At 40.4% G+C, this 21,500-nt stretch overlaps 1 long non-coding RNA gene across 1 annotated transcript in view; it reads left to right on the top strand.

The window, feature by feature from the left end:
* LOC125332355 overlaps positions 1-21,277 on the top strand; it is a 71,872-nt gene extending 50,595 nt beyond the window's left edge. Inside the window, exon 3 of the long non-coding RNA XR_007206456.1 lies at positions 20,164-21,277. This is a non-coding gene — a long non-coding RNA (uncharacterized LOC125332355). The remainder of the gene's footprint in view (positions 1-20,163) is intronic.
* The last annotated feature ends 223 nt before the right edge of the window (positions 21,278-21,500 follow it).

Raw genomic sequence — 21,500 nt, 5'->3', positions numbered from 1 at the left:
AATGGTTCCTTATTTTTCACTGAAAGTCAGGATTATTTTCACAGATGGATCATGGAAGTAATTATTTGTAAAAAAACAGCTCTTGGACTTCTCATTCCTTACTGGGAATTCAAGTTCTTAAAGATGTAATTTTGGGATGGGAGTTTCTGATTTTATTCAAATTACCAAGAAAATTAGAAAAAATCTGAATTATTTGTTCATCTCTTTCTGAAAAAATCAGGTTTTATAGCTTACTACTCTACTATTTCTACAGCTGTGAGTTTTTAAATAGCCTTACATGCTTTGTGCTTGACTTGCACCTCATTGCATGTGCTAGCAATCTGCATGGATGCTAATTAAAAGAAATACAAACTGTGACCTCTCCATTTAGATCTTTGTTTGCATGTGTGTATATGCCTCTGATTTTTTTTTTAAAGATAGATGTTAATTATTTTAAATTGGTTAAAAATTAAAATTTCTTCATGTGAAGAAAATTTCTTCATCAGGCTTTTAAAATGAGTTTTCTCACCTCTTATTGTTTACTTTTTCCATTATACCATGACTGCAGAGATGTGGAAGCAAAAGGGAGTAGGAGAGCTCAGAAATTAAGCAACAAAAAGTCAAGAGTACCAAAATGATTGAGTTTAAGTATTTAAATTGTAAATAATTCTATTGTAACTTTAAGTAAAATATTCAATTTAAATTTTAAATTAAATAATAATTTCTTGACACTTTTTGACAAGTTCTTAATAATGTGCATATAGTATTTAAAAGGATTATTTTAAAATAGCACTGTTTTGACACTTATTTGAATTGTATCACTGAGCATCAGAACATCTGAGCAATTAGTGAAAATCTACAGAGACTGGAAGATGTCTGGAATAGTCCTTCCTAAGAAACAGATTTGAAAGCCATTGTGTTGGTTTCCATGGGGAATAGCAACAAAAATACTGGCAGTGAACCTATTGGGGGAGTTTATGGCAAACATAACTCCCCTGTCTTTTTTTTCAGGTTTTAAAAAATCTATTTTAGAGTAATTTCAAAAGCCAAGCATAAAAATACACATTTCGTGTGTGCATAAATAAAAGAAACACTTTGCATTTAATTTAAGCTACCTAAAAAGAGTTCAACAGTCACTGCAGGAAATTCAGAGTTTGTAAAGCTGCTACTTTTTTTTGTAGGTGTTTGAGGGTGAACATGAATCAGATTATGCAGCAGAAAATAAAAGTCTTCAGTAACTTGCAGTATTTCATTCAGAAAATGAGGTTTTTTGTTCATGTCAATAGGAATTACAGTAAATCTACAAGATGTGTAACATTAAAACCCTGCAATATTATACAAACTTGTATATTATTATACCAAATACTCAGAATAAAAGATCAGGTGTATTGTTAGTTATGGCTCTTCACTCAGCACACGCTATTTGTGTTTAAATGCTGCCAGACTGTACAATCCTGAGGCATAAATAGGGCCAAATTTAAGATACAGCTATTGCAAAATGAAGATTTGGGAATATTTTATTTTTCCAGGAGTTCTGTAGAATTTGGAGGAGCCAGAATATCCTCTGGCAACTTAGGTTCCTCCTGACATGGAAATGACGTCATTGGCTTGGGTCCTCAGAGAGATTCAGTACTCCAAGCTCTACTACTCCTGAGATTCCTTTACAGATACCAGCTGTGCAGAGAGCCGGGAAAACAGTCTAGGACAACTTGAGTCCTTCTTTTGCTTGGAAATACATGTCTGTCTGGGAAGATACATACATATTACAGATGTTAATCAAGGTTTTAAGTGCAAAAGGCTATTTGCTGGACCCTTTGAAGGTTTGCAATATGTGTGTTTTTTATGTATCTCTGTGCTTCATCGTGTGGGCAATCTTCTTCCTTTCTGGACCGAATTCCTTCAAAATGAACAGAGCTGTCACTAGCCTTACTTCCCCTTTTCTTCCCCAGTGTTTATTCAACCTAACAAGTCCGGTACAATTTGAGTTGAAAGTTGGGGAGTGTTCTTGTGAGTCACTTGGTCTCTGGTCACAGACAAACTTCATCTAGACCCCAGGAGTGAAAATCAACAGTTGTTGATCTTTTCAGGAGTCAGAAAGTTCTGCACCTTTTCCTGGGTAAAATGGGTGTTCTGTATGTGATGTTGTGCTATTTCAAAGAGAACATGTTTTTGTAATCTCATATAATTGTAGTATTGGCCAGCTAGCCCATATCTAGCTGTTAATTTGTGTGGTATTAGGGTAGAATGTTTTTTGAGGGTCTTTCAATATGGTAGCCTGAAAAAAATTGCTGAAATGTATAGTTAATAAAATTATATGGTTTTGTGTGTTGTGTGCTTATTGTAGAAGAAGCTTTTTTTTTACTAAATAGGAAGATATAATTTTGCCAGTGAAATTCTCTGGTTTAAAATAGGATTTTTAATTACCATTATTAAAACTGCTGGCATACATTTGGCTCTTATGAAGGTCGTCCAAACAAACAGTTCTGTAGAGCAGGGCAGTGCAGGTATTGTCCATGGCACTACCCATCCTATTTGTACCTCACCCTTGCTGGGAAAAGCTGTCAGTCAGTAAGGGACTCTCGCAAACATTGAAACCTCAGAGTAATGGAGCTTATTCAAACAGCCCCCAAAATTTGCAACTGAATAGTAGCTTTGAGGGAGATGCTAAGGAGGCTCCAGCTCAGCAACAGAGAGGTTCACAATTTTTTAGGGAGTTCATCCTATCTAAGCAACAGAACTAGAGTAACGTAAGCTCACTCATTGTTTACGCAGGACCAACATCCCTGGAGACAACTGTGTGTGTATGTATGAACACGCACTTATAATGGTAGTATCAAGTCCAAACCTTTTGAGTTTGGATAACAAGATTGTTTTTCTTACCCAGCTAGTGTGATACACTAGTGAATAACCTCTCCTATTATAGCATAGATTCCCATGCTTGCTCTAAAACTCCTTGACAATATTGCTCTTAAAAGCCTCCAACTACCCAGTTGGAGTGTCTGAGCGGGAAGGCAGTTGACTCCTCAGTAGAAAGAGCAAGCCTCTTTCAGGAGGTGATTCCAACTTCAAGGAGGTTGAATTGCCCATAGATAAGTCTCTCTCTTGTCACTGCTTTTTAAAAGTTTCCCTTTTCGAATGACTCTTTTTGTAGTAAAAACAGAAATAGAGCAATTGAACAGTCTGAGCTTTAATCATAATGGTTTTCTGTTTGGACAAATGTTGGGCTGTAGGTACAAAAATGCTGTTAGCGAGGATTTTCTTGCTATTTTCTAAGTCCGTGAGAGACTTTTCTCTCTCGCAGAAGAGGTAGCAGCGAATGTAAACAACCAAGCCACCTGCAACCTTGAAAAGTTTTGTTTATGGTATAGTAGAAAAATATTTTGACAATGGATGTCTTGGGATTTTGGCCAGTCACCCCCAAGGGGTGGCTGGTCCTTTGTCCAATTAGACTATGAAGAAAAAAGTCTATAAAAGAGTTTGTAAAATAATTAAATAAATCAATCTTGCTGCACAATTCCTGCCTGCTGAATCTTCTCCTCCTCCTCCCTATGGCTGCGGGACACGGTGATATACCCTAGGGCCCAGGCCTGCGGTAATATTGGGGTTTTAGGAACTCTCCTGGGTTTTTTTTCCTGTTAAAGCAGTTTTCCCCATACATGTTGCTAGGGGAACAAATGGCTGGGTATTTAAGAAAAACAAAAGAGCTGGCTACTCTTTTGTTTCACCTGGGTGTGTGGGCAGTTGGTCTCCGGCGTTTGGACAGAGAGGGAGGCTGCTTTCTTTGGCTGCTTCTCCTTCTGCTGGAGAAGCCCCGGGATCCCAAGCCCGCTTTCCCTGCCCCGCTCGAAGCCGCGCTGTGGCCGCCCTGCCCCGCCGCTGCTTCAAGCCTTCACTGCGTTGTAGCCATGCTCGCCCTGCCTGCCCAGACCTCCGGGGGGTTCCCTGTTTGGATACATCTCGTCTGCCACCCGAGATTTGTGCTTGTCCCTGCCGTTCCAGCCTGCCATTCCCGAGGGTCCGGCCGGACACCAGGATCGGCTGCCCAGGGGTTTGTGAAGCCTTTGTCCCATCCCTTCCCGGGATCCCGGGGCACCGGTGCCGCGTGCTCCCCGAGCTCGCTCCGGAGCGCCCCCTGCAGCCGCGGGGGAACCATCGCACCTGCCCTGCTCACCGGGAGCCGCCAGCGCCCCTGCCGGCTGCGAGCGGAACTGCACCCGAGGGGAAAGGGCCTGACAGCCGAGAAGGCTGGCACTGGGTTTGTGATTGTTTGCTGTTACTGCCATGGTTATTGCTGTTTGTTTGACTGGTTATACACATATAGATATATAACAGTAAAGAACTGTTATTCCTATTTCCCACATCTTTGCCTAAAAGCCCCCTTGATTTCAAAATTATAATAACTCGGAGGGAAGGGGGTTGCATCTGCCATTCCAAGGGAGGCTTCTGCCTTTCTTAGCAGACACCTGTCTTTCAAACCAAGACAACAAATCACTTGTCATGTGTGCATTTCATTTTACTTTTTGTTTTTCTGCCGTGTTTTCTTATTTATAAGTAATGCGTGATGTTCTCAAAAGGGTAATGTTCAAAGTGTGAAGAAATTTCAGTTTCTTGGATGAAAGATCTTATATAATAGTAAAGGATTGTATTTAGCAGTTAATAAAATCTACAGTTAGACAGGAAAACAACTTTATTTAACCTTTTGTTTGTGCAGTTTCATATAGCTATTTTAAAGGGAGCTTCTTCGCCATTGATTATATCTGAATCTGATCAAATCCCAAGTGGTGACCAAGCTATGAACACCTATGTTTTCATTCTTTTCCTAGTTGCATCTTAGCTTTCCAAACTTCTGTGATCTGAAAACTGAAGGTGTAATTCTCTAAGTAAAAGAACTTTGAGTTCCCATGTGGTCTGGAAACTGTGCAGTATTTCAGCCTATTCGCAAGACACTTAGAAAAATATTCAAAACCCCAGTAAAATTTATTTTTATGATCTGCTCACTGTCTTCACATCAGCCTTAGTTCTCAAATTCTCAGCTCATGCAGTAAGTCCTGCTGTCCTTACATTCACTCTGTCCAAATTGGCCAAATTGCTACTCACAGCAATGATCCTTCTGCTTGCGGAAAGGCTGAGGGACAGTGTCAAAGCCATGAGAGAGGTCTGGTTTGCAATGACGTTTTTATGGACTGTGTCACTTTATGACAGTAAGTCACATTGCTTGGGCTCTCCAGGTGTGTGCAGATGTGTATTCTGCATTCTTGCATATATTTGTATGGCAATTTAACTGGGTTGCAGTAAGTTTGTAGTGAGATTGTTGTCATTGTTGCTTAGGTGATATACTGTATCTCTCTGCAAACCCCAGTACTTCAGGAAGCCTAGATTTCCCTTGACTGAGGTTCTAGGACTAGGGAAAAAAAGAATAATAGTACCGAGGAATGCCTGAGTACTGGTTTAGATCAGTGCAATGTACTTTAATTTTCTGGTCTAATCCAGGAGAGGGAGCTAACTTTCTAGCCATTACATCTGGCACACTGCACTGGAGTAGTTTTTTTCATAGCTGATATCCCATGTCCGAATGATTATTCACATATGCTGTCCCTGAAGGAGAGTCATCTTGGGAGTGCAAAACCACCCTCTCAAAACATTGGTTAGCTCTGTTCAGTGCAGTAAATATAATTACATGACATATTCTTGACAGGGGAGTATTTATTGTTAATGTATTTTACTATAATTTAAACACTGTTGCACATTGTTTGCTCTCTTCGCCCACTCTTCTGCCTTTCGCCTATTAAGGAATATTAAGAGGATCTGAATTTCATAGTTTCTCCACTGCAGCAAATGTTGCTTTCTATGGCACTGTGGGAAAGCAGGGCAGCAAACACTTCTCAGCACTGCAAGCACGTGTGTTTGCAATCTCCTGTGCTTGTAGCCTGCTGCCAGCCTTGGTTGGTGTCCCAGGCACAGAGTGAATTGTGCATGAAACAAGGAGCAATCACACCGGTTCCTTCCAGTGAAGGAAGCTGGGAAGCAGCTTATGGAGCCCAGCTAAAGGAGCACGTCCGTTCCACTGGGCACCCGTGCCCTGCGCCTCTTCACAAACTCCTGCCTGCAAAGCTGCTGTCTTGGTCGGCTGTAACTGCAGCACTAAGACTGGGCTGACACAGGACAAAAACAATTCCTATTTGTTGAAATAAGTTAATGAGTTAGAGAGGAGCACAAAAGAAAGAAGGGAGATAGGCCTGGGTATTTTATGGGTCCACAGAGGGGAAATACCCAGGCAGTTGTGGAGAACATCTGCCTGTGGGCTGTCCTGGGGAGTCCTTGGCCCCAGGCATGTGCCTGTGCTCATGAACCTCCCACAGCCACATGTCCCAAAAAAATGGGAATGCAGGAGGCTGACCTTGCTGTTTGGGTGCGTCGGGGCACTCTGCCGGGTGCTGGCCCAGGCACTTATCTCTGGCCTTGGTACCACAGTTCCCTCCTGGGCCAGGAATACCCGCTGAGTCAGCAATCCCGTGGTTGTCTTTCTCTCTCTTCTCTTTCTCCCTCTTCTCTTTCTCCCTTACTGCTCTCCTTGTTCTTCCCCCGATTCCTGTCTCTCACACACAAGTTTTAAGCTTTAATTGTTAAACAGAAGACTTTGAAAATCCACTATGTATTTAATAGAAAAGTTCAGAGAGTAGAAAGAAAATGAAAAGAAAGCTAAAGCACTGGGGGTTTTTTTGGTGTGTTTCTGGGTCACTTGGTGAGTTTTATAACTTTGTGATTTTGGGTGCTTGAGGTTGGAGAAAATTTGAACTGAGAGGAGCAGCTCTGAAACACTCTCTTTTCTCTCTGCACAGAGCCCAGCATCTCTGAAGGCATAAGCAACTGAGTGCAGAGCAGATGGAATCATTTTTCTCTGTTAGTTATTTTAATACAAAGGAACATGGGGAAATTAATATGGAAAATTAAAAAAAAAATCATCAATTTACCACATATTTAAATTGAACAGATCATAACAGTTCCAGTGAAAGGGAAAGAACTTACTAAGCCTTTGAACATTTTTCATGTTTGTTTCACAATAGGCTGATGTTAGTGAACAAGTAAAACCAAAGACAAGAGAAATTCTCCATGTCATGTTATCTAGCAATAAATTTTGATCCAGTTAATGAGGAATAAGATAACACTTAAATAAGTAGGTAAAAGCAAGCCAGTTTCTCAACTGGGGGCTTGAATATGGCAGTGTAGTATATTGGCACAGATGTGTGCATAAATTACATTGATAGTGTAAGCTTGAGATATCTATGGTGAGAAAATAAAAAGGAGAGATATCAGTGATGTCCATATCTTGAAATGATCCACCTTGTGACAGTAGCCAGGTCAAAAACACATCCCGTGTCACTGGAAAATACTCAGTAATGCTGTAATAGTCCTCTTGAAAAGTGTAGCCATGAAGATTGGCCTTTTAAAACTTAGTGGACATAATTGCAGCAAACAGTTTATTGAGCTATGTAGACCACTTTTTCTATTATCCATGAAGATTGAGCATTTTTTGGAATTATTTATTTGGAATTAATGAATAGGGTGTGCAAGTGTATTTCCACCTTGGGAACTATCTGCCATGGTTATTACTTTAGAATTCACCTTTCACACTCTGTAATTAGCTAAATAACTCCAGTGGGTTTTTTTAGCTGCAAGTGGATGTCTCCCATATTTATGGTTTTCAAGAAGGCTGGACATATACTGAAGTGAACACATTTTGCCTGAGTGATCATGCAAATTTCAGAGTAACATATATTTAAATTAGAAGAGCAGACTAAAGAAACCAGCCTCTTGTGTTTACTGCTGTGACTTTTCATGTACAACTATAGATAGGGGATGTTTGCTGATCGTCAGTGCAGGTGTTCTTTATGATACAAACCAGAACAATTCCTCCTCCAGTTAGAATTTCACAATTTGCAAATACTTTATCATCTGTTACTGCATCTGTTTTGTGAAGCCAACATTATTACCCAGTTAATTGTTGGTCATGTTATGTTGAAGTTTGCGATAGACATTCTTTGCTGTGGAGCTTTTTTTCCAAGTGATTAAGAGTAACAAAAATTGTTTATTAATAGAGCATAACTGTCTGAACTGTCGAATACTGGAAATGCATGACCACCAGTGCCATTGCATGGCATACTGACTGGTTTGAGCAAGGTAGCAGAGCCTGGCCCAGGTTTGTGAGTGTCATTGCCTCAGTATTCTGCCCACTACAGCACAGCCATAAGGCTAAATGGATATTTTCTCGACTATTCGCAGTCACATAACTGGCCCTTTAAATTAGGCAATAGGATTCCAGACACCAGTTATGGCAAAAACGCACAATATTCATCTCCATTATCTCTGTTATTTAAGGCTTTCAGAAAACCACTAACCTTCACTCCTACACTCAAACAAGCACACACTAGCACACAGAGTTAAGCCAACTTTTTAACTCCCAGTCATTAAGGATGTCAAAACATTCTGATATACGATATAAACTTATTATGACTGGATTTTATTTTTATTAATGTAAGGGCTAGGTTGTGAAGAAGAGAAGATTTTTTAAGCCTCTTACTCCTTGGAGACAATGTGATTTGGTGGTTTAACATTGTAACATTTTAAAGGGCTTGTTAAGCCCTAATCGGAGCACATTAAGCACTAACATTTTTAAAGTGCATAATAAGACAGAAACATTTTAATAGCATATTAACCTGTAACATAAACCCAAAACAGTCACAGTGTTGTCTTTTTCCTTGTGTTTTTCCTATAACAAGTTCTAACGTGTAACTGATACTTTTAACAGCTATTAGAAAGTTGAGGGTTTCTTGGTGTTCTTCCTGTTTAAAAAAGAAAAAAAAAAGTCAGGACATTTCTGTATAAGAAATTTCATTTAGAGTGAAATTTTAAAATTAATGCAGAAAAATTTGCTTTAAGAGTTGCCATAGCTAAATGCTAACAAATAAAGTATACTGCTAGGGAAAAGGTTTGGTTTCAGTAAAACAATGTTTTGTACTGGTAAAATGTTTTTGCTTGAGAAGTTTTACTCAGATCTGATAATTTTGGAGTTTTTTGTCAACAAGAATTGTGGAATGGGCTCTTGCCAGTGGAAAAAGTTCACTGAACATCTGTGGGGGGATTTTTTTATTTATTTAGTTCGTTTTCTGTATAATTTTGTGCATGTGATTCCAGAAAAGAGGTAGGAGTTCATTGATACTGGGGCCCAGCAATTTCCTTTAAGAAAAATTTTCTTAAAAGGAAAATACAGTGTAGCCTGTGAGCATCTCTTCTTAATTGGTTTGGAACCTCTTGATGAGTGATTCCAGGCTCACCTTCCCTCCAGGGAGTTGAGTGCACCACTTCTGCACTTCCCAGCCCCTCCCAGGTTATGGTAAGGCATCTGAGCCACCTTTTGGACACCTGTCTTTGCTGTGGTATTTGGGGGAAGTTGTGGCTCAGTCATTTCATCTTAGGTTTGATTGCAGCTGCTCCTGCTTTCCTATAGTGGCTGTGACCCCGACACCTTCCACAGTGGTGGCAGGAAGAATGCCTGTGGAAAAGGGTTTATAAAATTACTTTGGAGACAGCTGAGTGAAGCTGAGTCAGAGCTATCCATGTAGTACTTGACTGAGAGGGAGCTATAGGTTCCCTTGATGTGGACAGTCACAATAATGTTGAAATACACTTGGAGTTTTGGTCCATAAGCTGTTGTATCTGTGCAATTGCCTCTGCATTGCACACCTGTTACCATGAGAGGCCAAGGCACCTCAATTCAGTGGCCTGAAGCTGAACACCTCTTCGAAGTTGTCGATTACTGTGCTGTTGCTGCAGTGCAGTACTGCCTCTCCATGGCTGCCTGGATGGCGGGCAGTGAGCAGGCTTTGGACATCGGCTCCAGGCTGGCTCTGGACAGGTAAAGAGTCCTACAGTAGCTCTATCTGGAGAACTGGCAAATGTTTGCTCTTCATAGAAAATGCTCCCACTCTGACAGGGCAGCTTCTGGAGTAAAATGTTTTTTGGTGTGAGGAGGGCTGCCTCAGGGACCTTCAAAGCGAGCACAGGGCCCCACAGTATGTGCACAGCAGGGCCTTGACTTCCATGTGGATTTTTCTCCAGCAGCTGGGGAAAAGCTGTGCAATGCAAGAGCAGCAAGGGCCTTGTCTGCAAGTGGACCATGTTCAGATCGAATTAATTGTAAAAAAAACCCTAAGGGACAAGTATGGATTTTGCCTTGTGTCTGGGCACTGTTACTCTGATACAAAAATGACTTTTTGTTTGTTTCCTTGTCTGTTTGTTTATTTATCCCATGCAGTAGTTGGAAGTAGTTAAAATAAAACATAAAACCCCATGCTTGTTCTGGAATAAGAGTGATTACAGAGAGAAAGAAATAATTCTAATGTAACTACAGAGGTTTAACTACACCAGTGTAATTGTACCATGTAGCTAGGAGAGCATTTCTGTGGAGGCAAGCTCCAGTCACAGAGACAAAATCTTAAAACATTGTAGACCTCATCCATAGAAATAACTCTGTGTAGTCTCAGGCCAATGATTCTTTACTTTCAGTAAATAACTTGAGTCAATAAAAGGACAAGGTTTCATATTTGCATGAACTGTATTCTGGCATCAACATGACTTATGGCCTGCAAAACATGGGATATCTGAGGTGGATGAAGCAGGGCTGAGGATGGGTTGCTATACTGATGCTGTTGTAGCCATGATTTGGGGAATGATGCACAGGATGTTCTTCAGGTCTTTACTTCTATGACAAGCAGAGGAACAGAGGGGGAAACAGTACAAAACACCTGCCCAGAGAGTTACACCTGAGACTATGTCTAGGAAGGTCAGGCTCTCCATTCTGTTTCTCCCCAAAACCTTTCCTCAAACCTGTCAGTTTTGTCTATATTTAAAAAACAAACCAAAACAGAAAAAAACAAGCAAACAAACAAACACCCAACACATCTTTGTCTTACTTTGTCTATGGCTTCCTTGTGAGATTCAAATATTGAAGTTTAGAATAATCTGGCTGGGAACTACCAGCCTCATGTTCCCTGGTGCAAGGTAGGTCTTTGGTTGCACAGATTAATCTATGTATCTATGTTCTGCTGCTCATGCTATCCTGCCAGGGGAGAAGGAAGATTGGTGTGTCATAAGAGACTCTCTTCTCCACTGAGTCTTGTTTGGCACAGGTTCACCTATGTTAGTGGCATCTCAAGAAAATGCCAAATAGGCAACTTGTCTCAGCAAGGATCAGCACTGACAGATGGCTAAAGGGAACTGATGAGGGAGTGGCATGCTGACTTCCTAAGTGGCACTTCTAAAATGTGAAAAAAATCTGCACTACAGATTCTCCCTCTGTCCTTATAATTTGTTCGTTTTTGCTTTGAAGTAGTGTCAGTGTTCAGCAGTGGATATTATCTTCATGTCTCTGGAAAGGAGCCATGTCATTCCAGAATCACAGAATGGTTGCAGTAGGAAGGGAACTGTGAAGGTCATCTTGTACAAGCACTCTACTCAAGCAGGGTCACCTAGAAGAGGTTTCCCCGGTATATGTCTAGACATCTGTTGAATATCTCCGAGGATGGAGATTCCACAACCTCACTGGGTAGCCTGTTACATTTTATGAATATCTGATCCTATCCTGTCTTCTGACAGCAGCTTAGTGCACAATTTGTTTTCACACCAGCAGCCACAGTTCATCTAATTGCTGTGACCTGGTGGCCAGAAGGATGGCGTTCTTCATATTGGCATTAACCAATGGCAGCATTACACTGCTGCTACTCACCTTTCCTCATGTGAGCATGCTTTTTAAAGCACATGTGTTTTTCCCCATTACCTTCTATTTTTAGGGAAAATATCTCACCTATTCTAGGATGGCATTAGTAGACTAATTCTGGAGGTCACCAAATACTTGTAGACCATATTTGTCTGGTGGTAGGACTGCTTTAGTGGCTTACTCTGTAGCCAAAACCTCAAAGGATGAAGCATACAGATTCTAGATTCTCTGGCATCTTAATTTAGCATGTTATATGTGTGAATACCAAGCAATTTACCTTACTTCATGGTTCCTGAGAAATTGCATTTTTGGTGTAGAAGAAGACTTGGGATAGTCTAGGCAAAGATGATAATCTATAGACTATGTGAAGTGTACTTATTTTAAAGGTGGAAGATTTGGTTGCCTGACACAGGGGAGAATCAGTTGTGAAAAAGTAATTGGGAGTTCCTGGGGAAAAAAAGCTAAAATAGGCAGAATATGAAATATTAGGAGAACCTGTTGGAAACCCCAGCTGCTTTCTATATGGTGTATACCACACTGAGATCATAAAATTTCTGAGCTGCTAAGTTGAGTGGAGTACCTGGAGCTCTTTCAAAGGCCATAAAACCCCTGTAAGAAAATGCTGCAAGTGAACTCTGTAGGGACTGTGAAATAGCATTGCACATGGTGTGTGTTACCTGGATTAACTGTACTCTTGAAGATAAGCTAATCTTATTTTCTCATAGCACTTCTTATTTCAATAGGAGTATTTGTGGATGCTAAATGTTCAGTCTGTTTTGACAGGTATTGCTTCTATGTCACTACATAGTTACCTGCAGGTTACAGGTGCTGTTTTTATAGAATGCAATGGATATGTCTACCAGAGAAAAAAGCTCACACGTTTCTCTGCTTATGCACTGAACTGACTGGATATGAGTATAAACACAGTAGCACAGTACTAAGCCCATGCTTATATACCTGCCTCATCAGCAAGATTTATCATCTCAGATTCATGACTGGTGAAATGGCTTCTAAAGTTCAGGTAATGTCTGACTAGCAAGGATAACCAGCAGAAAATTCTCATGCATGTTGATCTATGAAGACATCTCCTGTGGATACAACACATTAGGAGGTTGGAGTAGTGTTACAGAGACAATATTTAGAGGCTTTTTTGTTTAAACACCAATTATTTTATTTAAAATATGAGAATGTGTTTTAGGGTATTTAATCAACTTGACTGCAAGAACTGATGAAAAAGGAAGACGTAATTAGAGAAGTTTTGCCAGATGTTTGTAAATTCTAAATTTTGAAAGTATACGTAAAATTGCCTTACAGAAATTTCTTCTGGAACCCAGTAGTTTTACTTAGCTTGGCACAGGCTTGAAAACTTTAAGTGGTGGAAATAAAATGAGATATGATTACTTTTTAACAACATGTATATTTGCAACTTATTAGTATAAATAAAAAACACCCTTGGATAGTTCTTAAATTTGGCAAATGAATCAAACTTTTACAGGCATCATTTACAGAGATGAAAGCATGTGGTCCAGGATAAAAAGCAAGGAGAGTGTGGCATGATGTTAAATGGTGAAACTTACACACTAACTTACAAGCATATTTCACCAGGTTAAAGGGCAGGTTTGAATCTCTTCCTGTAGGCTAAAATATATTAAGGCCTTTGACAAAAAGAGCTGATGGGTAGAAATGGAAGCTCCTGATTTGTGTCAATACACATTTTATAAAATGCGAGGAGTTTAGGTGAAGTATGCTCCTTTTCAAGCAGCATATACAATTGTAACAGCTTTTAAATAGAGTGCAAGTTCTCTTTTTTCTTGGAAAAAAAAGTTGATGTGAAATTGAAACCTACTTTCAGAGGCCTGCTGGGCTGGCAGGATGTCAAATTGTTTGGCTTGACTGTCTCTCTTTCACTCCCTTCACATTGTTTACAGACAACACCCTCAGCTCCAACTGACTTTATTTAAACACCAGCTAATTATGGGCCAGAGGATTTGGAAAAGGGCACCTTACTAAAGAATCTCCATGTCCTAGACTGGTCAGGAATATACCTTGCTGCAGGAAAATCACAAAGTGCTGTCCTGAGCAAAGGGTGTGGGATGAGACAGAGAGAAAGGAGGTAGAAAGAGACCAAAAATGTTTTCAGACAAGTGCTTTCTGGCATCTGATTATGACTGGGAAAGTGGGTGATTCCCAGCGTTTCCTCAGGTTGTATACGCTGGTGTGAAAGGTCTTCTGGATAGAGGATATTTGCCAAACTCAAGGAGGAGGGAGTACTTCCCACAAGGCACTTCATAGTCAGAGTACATCAAAGCTGCACTGCCAACATGGATCTTAGTTGGATTCATAACTCTGGTATCCCTCTAAGAGTTTCTTGATTTAGGTATCAGAGTGGTTTAGACCAAATTTTGCTAAAGTGTGTTCCTGTGTTAGACCAGATTTGCCTGTAATGTGTACTGGAACTTGTGTACCTTACAGTGAGACTAAATCGCTCAAGGGCCATTAGTCCTGCAATGACTTTGCCATGGTGTTCTTGGAAGACAGGCAAGTTCTCCTGCAGCTGGACCAGCTGTCTGGAAAGGAGTCCTAGAGCCTCCCAGCCCAGAATTCTATAAGATAGGACACAGGTAACTATGAAATCCAAAGGATATTTGTATGGTTTTGGAGGGGAGGGGCTCCCATCGATGCTAAAGAGTGTGATGGAGCGTGGAAGCTTGTGGGAGATTCTTGCGATTTACAGATTAAGAGTTATTGGGTCATATTTGGGGTTTGGACAAGACAATCTCCAGAGGTCCCTTCCAACCCTACCATTCTGTGATTCTGTGAAATTTGACAATGCAGCCACCACGGAGGAGGCTAACCCAGGTGGAGGCTTTGTTTTGGTGTTAGCCAAAGAATTCTTGATATTCCTGAATTTCTAAAAAATATAATGCTTTCTCTAATTTTATAGCCTTCTCTTTGTTTTGGTTACATACCCTTTCTTGTCAAATGTAGTTGAAATAAATAATGTGATACAAAAGGTAACTGGGAGTCTGTCAGGCTTTTATCCTCTATTATCTATGTGATGTGGAGTTTTGCATATACAAAGATGATTAGTGACCAAGTGACCTGGATTTTGTACTTTATCCAGTACATTCACTCATCTTTGCACAGATTCATATGAGATTCTCTAATTTTGGGGGGAAAAAACCCCCACAAGACATTAAAAATTTATGCCAGGTAGTTCATCTGCTTAAAAAAATTACATGGAGGGAAAATAGAAGAGTTGGATCCTGTTCTGACTAAGCGAGTTTTCTTTGGGAACCTTATCTACCAAATGTACTTATCTGTTCTCAGGAATTACAATGTGGTTAGTTTACAGCCTATTATGCAAAGTTGCATGCAATGTGTTAATGATATTGGTAATTTAGTAACTATGTTCTGCACTAATTAGTAAAACTGAATATCATATTGCTCATCCTGGATCCCTTCCAATGCTGCTGCATATTTTTAAAGTGTGTTTTAGCTCTTCTCATTAAAGCATGTATGTACAAGCCAACATACCTTGTGAACTTTGGAAAGAAACTCAAAGCCCCCAGTGTTTTATTGTATCTGTCATATTAAGCAAGAAAATAATCTGGTGGTTTGATAAAGAGATTACTGTGGCAGGACATCTTCTGTGAGTTAGGGAATAGAACTGACTAGAATCCTTTTCCATCACCTGTCTTAAATGTAGGGTAAAGGACAATGCTCTGTATTGGGAATACAGCTGAGAGAGAAGGTTTTGGCACAGTGAATCTAATTATACCCTCACATTTAAATGTTTTGGTTAGAGGTAGGCAAAATTGAAGGTTACACGCTGTAAAATCCCTGTCATGTTTATTCTCAGTGTTGTAATTTGCAACAAATTTTTTAAAATTAAGCATGCTTGTCTTCTGTGAAGTGATTGAATGGGAAAGATTTAATACTACAGTAAGAAAAAGCAGCTATTTGGAAATGGTCTTACCTCAGTATTAGATATACAAATGTGTGTCAAATATGTATTGTGGTGAGTTCTCTCAAGGCCACTGTGAAATGCAGATGTGTTAGCACTTGAACATCTTTTGGGAAATGGATGGATGCTTCACTTAAAGAGCTAAGAAGAGACCTGTTGCTTTTCCCACAGCTTGAATATTAATTTAGACTCCCCACACTTCTATAAAGTACATAGTACAATCTAATGTAAGGATTGAACAGCCCTCTGGGAGGAGCCCTAGAAGCTGAGAGAAGACTTGAATTGATGTTTGAGATTAACAAACCCAACTGGATCACACAGAGACCTTGAAATACTTACAAGTATCTGATGCCAGATCTTCATGTGATACATTCTGTACTCCAGTATACTAGCAGAGCCTTTGTGACCTCAGTGTGTAGTGATAGGCATAGGAAACCTACATCAGCTTCATTGGTTCTGAGCTAGTGACTAGCACTCAGGTAGAGATTTGGAGGTGATATTAATTAATTCTGTAACAGTTTTGACTTCAGAGTTCAGGAGCACTTAAAAAATGAAATGTAATGCTCAAATTAGGTGGAGAGAAATAGAGAAAAAAAATCTGTGGAACAGCTAAGAGACCCATCAGGAAAAGGAAATAATGAAGAGAATAAGGCCACAGAGTAGTCTGTCACTGAGCCCTAAGCAAGGCCATTCAGTGGGAACTTCACTGGGATGTTTCCTAGTGAAATCTGTGGCAGTTTTTCAGACAGTTTAGTAAATCCTTCCCCACCAATACTGGTATAACTCAGTCATGATTTGCTCTTGAAGAGAAAAGCAAGCAGCTTTGTTGGAACTGATGCTGTTTTCACAGCAATCTTCTCATTGAGCTTTCATGGTACAAAAAATAGGAGTGGGACCATACTCAGCAGGCTCAACCACTACCCTGAAAATAATAGGATCTAGCTGTTGTGTGAGGCATGAAGGTTCTGGGTTAATTCACCAGCTGAAATGCTTGGCATCCTCATCTGAAAAGCTCTCAGCCCACCCTCCAGTGCCCAGTTAGTACTACCCTCAGAGGGCTGGCCTGAAAGGAAGAGATACAGTTTACCCTTTGTCCTGCTCTCCACGACTCAGGGATGATCAACGCAGCCTCCATACATATCTTCTTGGTCCTACAGTGTCTTTTCCATGACTGGAGCAGTGCTGAGATGATCTATATTCTGTTGAAACCTTTGGCATCATCTCTTTGTACTCCTGCACTGGCTGCTACACAGTGAATCCTGCAGAGCACTTTGAAATTTGCAGTGGATATTTTTCCCTCTTTCACTTGACAAATACTTCTCCCCTGTTGCAGAATAGGTCTGTCTTGTATTTGCTAATGGGGTCCTTCAAAGAGGATAAGTATCATGCTTTTACCCATTTTTAAAATGAGTGAATAAACCCAGATTCTGGCAGATTCTAAATATCCAGAAGTGATTTTTCTGTATCAGAGTTGTTCCTGAATTTTGGGATTTTTTTTTTTTTTTTTCTCTTCATACAGATATATCTGTTCCTGTAAAACGTGTCATCAGATCCAGGGTGGGGTAAAGAAAGAGGAAGAGCTCCACCCAAGCTTAGTGGTTAGGACACTCATCTGAGATGTGGGAGATCCATATTCAAGTCAGTGTTTTCCTGGTTCAAAGTAGGGACTTGAACCTGCTGACTATTGAGTTGAGGATGCAGGGCTTGGTCTCCCAGCATATTTGAGAGGTTTTGGTTTTCTTTTGTATTATGTTGAAGACAAATTTCTAACACTGAAATTATTTTGCTTGAAATGGAATATCTCTTTTCAAGCCAGCCCTAATTCCCTACATGGCAAACTCAGCCAGGGTCTGAGAAGCAGACTTTGCCATGGCTTTGGACATGAACATTTGGAGGCAGAGCCATAACTGAGTGTCCCTTGGGCTCTGTGGATGGGTGTGCAGCAGTTAGCTGCTTGTCTGCTGCACATGGACATCAACCACACACCAGAGCACTTCACATGTGGATAAATATAGAAGAACTAGGGCAGTTTTTCTACACTGTAAATAATCTTAAGGTACTATTTTCTTGTGTCTTCCTGCTTGTCATCTTTCACTGCATTGGCTTCATTCATAGGGATTTAGACTATCTGCAGCATGTTGGGACACACTTAAAGAGCCATTTAAGTAGCTTTGCTTGAAGCTTTCAGTCCAGCCAACAAATAAAGGAAGGAGCTGATAGTGAGGTTAGCTGTACACAGAAAGTAAAAGTGAGCTCATTGAACAAATACTACCGCTTCTGTGAAAATCTGATTGTGTTTAATGTTTGACAATATGGTTTGTTCTTTAAAAAAAAAAATTGTCATTCATCCTGATGTATCCATGCATTTTGGTATATTTAGCTGACCTATCATCACTTCAGACAAGCTTTCTCACAACAAGTGACTACTGAATTTTTCTCAATGAAGGAAAATTCTACATTGCCTTTACTGAAAAAAAAAAAAACTTGCATGAGTGTGTAATTACACCTAGAGTATTTTCTGATGAAAAACTTTCTGGTTTGGAATTAAGTTAATTTTGTTGCACTAACACTCCACAGTTTAATGCATGTATTTTCATTACTTGGCTAGTATTTAGTAAGAAACTGTTTTGGTTTCTGAAAAACTACAAGGGATTCCAGGTAAAGAGAAATTATAATGTGATGAGAGACATTGAGAAAGAACATACAGTTTATGTTTATAAAGCTGAACTATAGAAGCTGGGTGACTACTTACGTAATAGATCAGACTCAGCTGGGGAATGGTGATTCATGCCTATTTATCTTAAAGATCTATCACTTTTAATGGAGGATAATAACACTCAAAACAGCCACATACATGCCTGGAAAAAGCCCATGTGTGTAGGTGCAAAAATTTGCCTTGCCTCAGGCACATACACTTGAAAAATTGAATGCTGTGATTATAGGTTGGTTTTGGCAGAATCATGAAGAAAAAACCCACACCACACAATACTAATATCTCGTCAATTGTAATGCTGTATCTCTTTAACCCTTCAATTTGTTTTTTCATAAATTTTTATTGTGCACATCACAGTAATTTTGGAGTTACATGTTGGAATTACCACAAATTTTAGCAACTAAGACCATCTCCTGGTACTAGTTTGGTTTTTGGCTGCTAAAATTGAGTCTATGCTTGTGCCAGAAACTGTTTGTCATTTACATTATTGGAGGTAGCACCTGAAACCACACTGTGCTGGGGGCTGGACAGAGGATGTGCAAAACGTTTGTGTAGGATGTGAGTGTGGCTGGAGAGCTGTGCTGTCCTTCCTTGCTGAGAGTGCTGGCACTAAGCCTCATGGTGGCTGGAGCTAACAGCCTTGAGAAAAGAAAAGGAGAGACAGACACGTGTCAGCAGCAACCAACCTAAGGAGTCTCTGGTGCGGGATACCTCCTCCCATTGCAGTTCCACCTTTGAGCACATGTGTGGCTGTTCAGCCCCTCCCTCAGAAGCAGAGTGCATAGGAGTGTACTTTCCTGATGAGATGCTAAGATATTAATAGAGACACGAGACTTATGATGAGCATGAGGTTATGACTTTCCTGCAAATGTCTAGCATACTGATTGTTGAAGCCTCCAACACTGAGGTTTTACAAGGGGATGCAGCTAGGTCATTTTCTTCATCACACCTTTTTGTGGAATGGAGACAGGGAGAGCTGACTGCTCTGTGCACTAAAACTCTCTAGCCCTGATCTTGCAAAGAGATTGTTTCTTTTACTGGCTTCAGTGGCAGTCAAGTCATTGCAGATCTCCTTGTAGGACTGGGGTCCTCATTGATCCTGATGAGCAGCTATTCAAAATAACTGTTGTTACTGACTGCAGGTTTAGCAAGATGGTGTTCTAGCATTGCATCACTAGGGATCACACTCGTAAGTTGCAGCCAGTTTTGCTGCTGATTTTAACTGAAATATCTCTCGTCTCAGTTTTCTACATTGACTATCTGTTACTGGTTAATTCTTAATTCAGACCAGAGAGGCCTCTCGTGTGGTGTACAAGGTGCTGTGAATGTCTGTCCTGCACTAGACCTGTCTCTCACTCACTGCAGTGTCCTTGATCCAGTAGCTCATGTGCAGGATGCAGCATGTGGCTCTGCAAATCACTGACTAGCTGCACCTGACCTCCAAGGTGACAGCAGCAAGCATGGCCACTGCACTGTACTGCGGCTGCTGGTGACACCCCAGAGGGTGGGCACTTGTAGGATTCTGTCTTGTCCTACTTCAGCCTCCACAGTCACGTCACACAGCAGACAAGTCCTGCTGCTGTGGGCCAGAAGGTGTTTAGGTGCTTAAGGTTTGTTTGCCTTGTATGTGTCAGTTTTCTTCCACAGAGATTTCCTCTGGCTGTAGCTACATTGCACTAATATCCAGAAAAACTTTTTCTTCTTTCACAAAAGCTTTTTCTTTTTCCACAGCTATCTTCTATACCCATCTGAAAAGCAAGTGGTTTTTGTGCTTCCTAAACCCAAAAGTCTTCTAAAGCCCCAGATCAAGACTGTTTTAACAGCAGGAATTGAAGAAGAGGCTCTTGCGAGCACATCTGTGGCAAGAGGACAATGTCCCCAGCCAGGCTATTTCACGTCTGACATCCTGCAGCAAGGGTTTCCCGTGACCAAATTTTCATCCATGCAGAGAGGAGAGACATAGGTACTTGATGGGAGATGTAACCTATCCGGGACATTTGCCTATGTTTGAGACATGTTTAACCAGATTTCCAGATTGAGTTTCTCATTTTCAGTTGAACATATTTTGCTTTTCAACCTTCTTGGTTTTGTCCCAGTTACTGTACTTTTCTATGGACAGACCAAATAGAGAGATCATACTTGTTCTTAATATACCCTTTTCAGGACAAAAACCCCAGGCATTTTATGGGGGTTGCTTCTTATTTCTTCCATTAGAGGCATCTCTGAAAACATCTATATTTTTCCATTTAGTAAGGACAGCTCATCTGATAATCAGTCCAAAATACTGCCTCTGACAGTGAGAGGTAAAGGATTGCTGTATTCTTGCTTTTCTCTCTCTTTTTTTTTTCTTTTTTTTTCCTTTTTGGTTTTTGTTTGCTTGTTTGTTTTTGTAGTTTTTTTGTTGTTGTTGGTTTGGAGGTTTTTTTGCATATCTCTATTTAGAACAGCTACTAATATTTACAGAGCAATGTGTGAAGAAAAGGCATTTGTTAGTATGTGGCTTTAGAGGGAAGAATTTCTTTTGTGTATGCTGCTTCCACAAGCCAGAGCAGTAGAAAGCTTTTCTACTCAAGACCTCTGTAAGTTCATTGTATTTAAGAAGGTGTTGGTTTGGTAAGATGGTTAATTATTTTTGTTTAAAAATACATAAGCAGTTTAGCTGAGTTATTTAAAATCCATTTGGTTTCATTATAGTAGATATTTAGTCCCTTGCCATTTACAGTGTATTTCTCAAAATAGTTTTCTCCCTTCTGTCATTGCTAGCTGCCTTTGTTTCTATCAAAATATGAAACATTTTAAAATTACATTAAAATGATTTAAAATTAGGCTGTTGTAGTGGGTTGAACCTGAGTTGATGGACAGTCTTTTAGACTAATGACGCTTCTCACAATTTACATATTTAAACCGCACGGAAAGGCGGGATTGCCCTTTTGTCCGAGCTCGCCTGCTGGAAGGTGGGGGGGGCGGCTCCGAGCCTCCCGTCCCCGCCGGGCCGGGGCCACTGCCCCTTCCCCCCTTTCCCATCGCTGCGGCACGGACCCTGGGTCACTGCGGGGGACTGTCCCAGA

Source organism: Corvus hawaiiensis, chromosome 12, assembly GCF_020740725.1.
Source record: "Corvus hawaiiensis isolate bCorHaw1 chromosome 12, bCorHaw1.pri.cur, whole genome shotgun sequence".
NCBI lineage: Eukaryota > Metazoa > Chordata > Aves > Passeriformes > Corvidae > Corvus > Corvus hawaiiensis.
The sequence above is the reverse complement of the archived record's forward strand: the minus strand, read 5'-3'. Positions and strand labels throughout refer to the sequence as shown.